Genomic DNA, 5,554 nt, shown 5'->3' on the forward strand with positions numbered 1-5,554 from the left:
TTCTTAAGAACATTCACTCAAATTTCTCCCTCTCTTGCGTTCTTATTTTCTGTGGCTTGTTCTTATTTTGTTCTTCGTTCATCTTTGTTTATTTTCAAGTTGCTTTCCTTTGAGTTGGATTTTGGTGGAGGAATTTCGTTGAATCTTCATATTGTGAGAGTTAGGCTGACTTAAGTGTTTTTTTTAACCTTTTTTATTTATCCATTTAATTGTTTAATCATTAATTAGTCTTTTACTTTTATTCGTTTATTTATCCATCAACTTTCTTATTTACATATTGTTCATTCATTTAACCATTCTTATCATTCTTTTATTTTCTTCCATTAATTATATACTTTATTTGTTTTTAATATTATGTCACACATGTTTATTTTTTAAAAACTCGTGTTATAAATTATCCATTTTAAATTGTTTGATTATTTTCTTTAAATTTTTTTCCATATATTATCAATTGCAAAATTTTTTTATACTATCTATTTTATATACCATTTATTTTTAAGATGTTTTGTGTATAACTTATTCTAAATTTCTTATTACACAATATTTATTTTTAAACTCATTTATATATTATTACTTTATATATTACCTATATTCATTTTTTATATATTATTTATTCCAAACTTATACATATATTATCTACTTTTATATATATATAATTTATTTATTGATTTGTATATTGTTGATTTCAAATTTCTTTTTCCCTTATTATTCATTTTCAAATTTATTATTTTTAAATTTGTTTACATTTTATTTTGCCTTATATATTTTTTTATTTTATATTCTTTGTTTTAAATTCATTGGTCTTTGATTATTGATGCTAGTATTTAAATAATTGCCATTATGTGTTTAATAAATTGTTTATTTGTATTTTCATATTGCCGTTTTTTTATCAAAGTTTTTACGAATCTTTTTAATATTGGGTCAATTTTCCCAAAATTTAAAAAAGAAAACTTTTAAAAATAATGCAATATTCGATACTGAGATTTAAGAAAATCGTGCCCTAACTTACTGAGTTTCGATTTTTTTGATCCAAATAACCGAATATCCTTTTTAAACTTTAATGCATGAGACAAGCTTAGTTTCAAGGGTTAAAATGTCGTATCCTAACTTATTGGATGTGACATCTTATTACTTTGGGACAATGAGGTCTTAACATCAAATTCGATTTATTCAAATTTTTAAAGAGGATAGTATTTTAAAATCTTTTCAAATTTTCGACATTAGGACGTTAATTAATTAATTAGGTACCAATTTTTGGGCGTTACGAGGGTGCTAATCCTTCCTCATGCGTAACCGACTCCAGAGCCCGTTTTCTCGAATTTTGTATACCAAAATCATTATTTTAATAAATCAAAATGTTTTATTAAAATGATTAATCTCAAGGTTACCCGATCACACCTCAAAAAAAGATTGGTGGCGACTCTATTTTCGTTTTAAATGTCGACCCCGTTTTTCAAAATAAAAATGGTTTCGACAGCTTGGCAACTCCGCTGGGGACTGGTTTTGAGAGTCAAGCCACAAATTGATTATCTTCTGTCTTTTTTTCGAAAGTTGAAAATTCGATTTAAATTTACGATCCTGTCATTATATTTTTATGATCTGCATTATTGTTGTATGTTTGCTTTATTGGTTCGAGTTTTTTAATCACTGCATATTGCACTGCATAACTGTTTGATTATACCCTTTTAAGTGGGACTGAGAAACTATTTCTTCGTGAGGTCTTCACCTTCGTGCAGGATAGTGGATCACTTTCGGGATACATCCGTACCTATGCCTTCGTGAGATTTTCGCCTCCGTGTAGCCATAAGGAAATGTATTCCCCTAAACTCAGTCCATATGAGCCTATAATGGGTGAGGATCAAGGAATCTGCTAGTTCAAGTACCCTTTTCTTTAGAGCCAAACCGCATATAGTGAGCCCTAAGAGCCTACCTTAGGTAGAACCACTCCAAACCCCTAGTGGTCACCTAAATAGGTGCTCTATTTATTTGTTCTTGCTTGCTTTTGCCTTGTACTAACCTGTTTTTTTTTGTTATAATTGCATTGCATTTTCATCATAAAAAGAGGTGTTAATTCACATTCAGTTGCTAAATAGAGAGCTTGTCATGGAAAATAGATTTCTTGATAAAGTGGAAGACAATACGGTTGTCCGAATATGGTCCAAGAAAATGTGATAAGAGAAGGATGATAGTCTAATGGAGGACTACACGACTTTGCTTCGTTGCCAGATGATTCAAGTTGATAAAGATTATTCGAGAGTCGTCAATGTCCTAACCTTTTCAAAGAGGCTAACGAGCATTACGAGGATGAGTGAGCAATGAGTTGCGGCTCGAATCAAGCAAAAAGGAGCTAGTAGAGGCATCCATTGGAAAATTCGCAAAATTTATTTTAACATCCAGATAAAGAAAGGGATCGATGTCTTCGTCTGGAGTATGAGGGCAATGTCATATATATATCCGCTTTATGTAAAGAGATTTGTTTTCTAGTAAAGTTGTTCTAACAAAATTGAATCAGAATCAATGTCTCTTTTTTGCATTCATTTCATGCATTTGCATTACATTACATCATATGCATTATAGTCCACCAAAAAGATCCTAATTGATTAAAATAATTTCAGTTAATCTGGAAACCAACAAAAATTTACCAACCAAACACCGTTACGGTACTCGAGCAAAGTCAAGAAGCATGGTCCAAAGACTTGAACAATTTCAAAAGGAGATGCAAGATCAACTACAAACGCAAATGTAAGAGCAGCTAGTTGAAATTCAGCAAGATATAACGGAAAAGATGTTGGAATCTCAAAGAAATATGATGGCTCAGTTGACTCAATTACTAATTGGAGGAGTAGATAAGGAAAAGGGCCCTATGGCCAATCCTGGGGAGGATAGTGAGGAGCCGCTGTATCCTTCGAGTTTTACTCCACCAAATGTACAGACTCAAGCTGAGATGTACCTGCGGAGACCATCCGTCACAATTGGGCCTCAAAAATTCAGGCTGGTGCTTCAATGCCAATGAACTTTCAAGCTGGATTAGGTTCAAACCTAGGAGATAACCCAACTAGTCCTGTTATACCCGACTTTGATGAAGTAGCTGAGAAGGAAAACGCGAAGGCGAAATTGCCAAAGCAACTGAAGGATATATGTAAATGGTTGGAGGAAAAATTCAAAGCCATAGAAAGTGTTGATAGTCATCATGGAATCGACGCTAAAGATATGAGCTTGGTTCCAGACTTAGTACTTCCTTACAAGTTTAAAATGCCAGACTTTGAAAATTATAATGGAACCAGTTGCCCCGAGGCTCACATCACCATGTTTTGCAGAAGGATGACTGGTTACGTTAATAATGATCAACTGCTAATACACTGTTTCCAAGACAGTTTGGTAGGGGCAGCATCCAAATGGTACCACCAATTGAGTCATACCAGGATTGGTTCATGGAGGGACCTAGCACAAGCATTCATGAAGCAGTACAGTCATGTAACTAATATGATTCTTGATAGAATTACTTTGCAAAACATGGAGAAGAAACTGAATGAGATTTTTAGGCAATATGCACAGAGATGGAGGGAAGTTGCCGTCCAAGTTCAGCCGTCGCTCCTAGAGAAAGAAAAGATGATGATCTTTATCAACACATTAAAAACCTCGTTCATCACACACATGTTAAGGAGCGCCACAAAAAGTTTTTTAGATATAGTTATGAATGGCGAGATGATTGAGAATGCCATAAGGAGTGGAAAAATCGACGCCAGAGAAAATAACAAAAGCTCAACTTCGAAGAAAAAGGAAAACGAGGTGAACAACATGAGTACGAATTATTTTAAATTGATAAAGGTGGTTGCTGGTCAACAAGGTTTATCAAGACAAGAATTCAGCATAAGGCAAAACATTGAGAAACTCTAATTTACGCCAATCTCAATGTCGTATAGGGAGCTCTATCAGAGTTTATTTGATGCACACGTTGTTTCCCCTTTCTACTTAAAACCCTTACAACCTTCGTATCCCAAATGGTATGATGCAAATGCACAATGTGACTATCATGCGGGAATTATTGGGCATTCTATAGAAAACTGCACTACCTTTAAAAAGCTGGTCAAAAGGCTCATCAGTATGGGCATTGTCAAATTCGATGATTCATCCAGTGCAAAAAATCCATTACCTAATCATACTGATAATGGGGTAAACATGATGAGTGGAAACATGGGGAGAAGAATTAAGGCAGACATTGCAGAAATAAGAACTCCTTTGAGATGAGTCTAGAAGAAGATGGTAGAAAAAGGGTTAATTATTTCGAATTTAAAAGGGAGCTATAAAAAGACGAGAAATTATTACGAGTTCCATCTGAAGAAGGGCACGAGATCCAAGAGTGCATAGAATTCAGAGCCTTGGTTCAAGGCATGATGGACAATAAAGAGATGGAATTCTGTAAAGAAATTAAAGAAGGGAGAAGCATATGCACAATATTGGGAAATGTTCACATCAATGCCATATATGAAGACACAACTGAAAAGGGACCTTGTTAGATATCCGCCCTTATAAACCTTGGAGTGTTCTAAATAATTGGACTGTAGAAGAAATCCCTGTAGTATTTAGAGTGTACTCAGAGTAATATTTAGAACACACTTGTTGCTTTCAGCCTAGAGGCAATAAGAACTCCTTTGTGAAATAGGCTCATGTCTGAACGCCATTATTTTAATAAAATACATCTTTGCGATCATTTTTGAGCCAATATTCTTTTATTCTTTATGAATAATTATTTTAGATTCTTTCATTCTTTTGGATTTTCTTTCAAATCATTCTTTCATTCATAATCGTACCATACAAATAATTATTCTTAAATTCATACATTCTTTGTATATTCTTTTGTACCTACAATAGGTCCCTTGATATAAATGACATGAGTGACGCTGCTATAGACTCAGAATCTCCTTTTGAGTGAAACATGTGTTTAGAGGGATCTCATGACTTTGAAGATGACATAGATTGTAGCCTATCTCCGGACTTGTTGAGGATGGTAGAACAGGTAGAGAAATAAATTTTACCTTATGAGATTGTGACCTTGAGGGAACATGCATAACTGAAGAAACGAAGCAAGACCTTGTTAAGTTACTTTGCATGGTCATACCAGGATATGTCCGGGTTGAGCACTGATATTGTAATTTGACAATGCATTAAATTTGAACAAACAGCACAATATTAGAAATTTGTAGTATGTTCAATATTAAGATCATGAACGATGCAGTGAAATAACCTCTACCGGGGCAGTGTCTTTTTCTTTGGCTTATCACAGTTTTTCCCATTGAAGTCGAGTTTTTATATCTCTAAGTTTTTGTTGGATTTTATCTCAATTGAAGATGAAGATCCAAAGTTTTCTGTCATAGTCAAATTTTGCCCCAGAAAGCTCTATGAGAGAAACCTGATACCAAAGAAGATCCTTCGCATACAAAATGAAAGTGGGTGGGAAATATCTTATGTGGAAGACTTTATCTAGAAAAGTATTGATTCTGATTGAAAGGGATAACAAGGACTTGCCTAATTCTATGAGTTTTAAAAAAATAAA

Source organism: Gossypium hirsutum, chromosome D03 (assembly GCF_007990345.1).
Source record: "Gossypium hirsutum isolate 1008001.06 chromosome D03, Gossypium_hirsutum_v2.1, whole genome shotgun sequence".
NCBI classification, from domain to species: domain Eukaryota; kingdom Viridiplantae; phylum Streptophyta; class Magnoliopsida; order Malvales; family Malvaceae; genus Gossypium; species Gossypium hirsutum.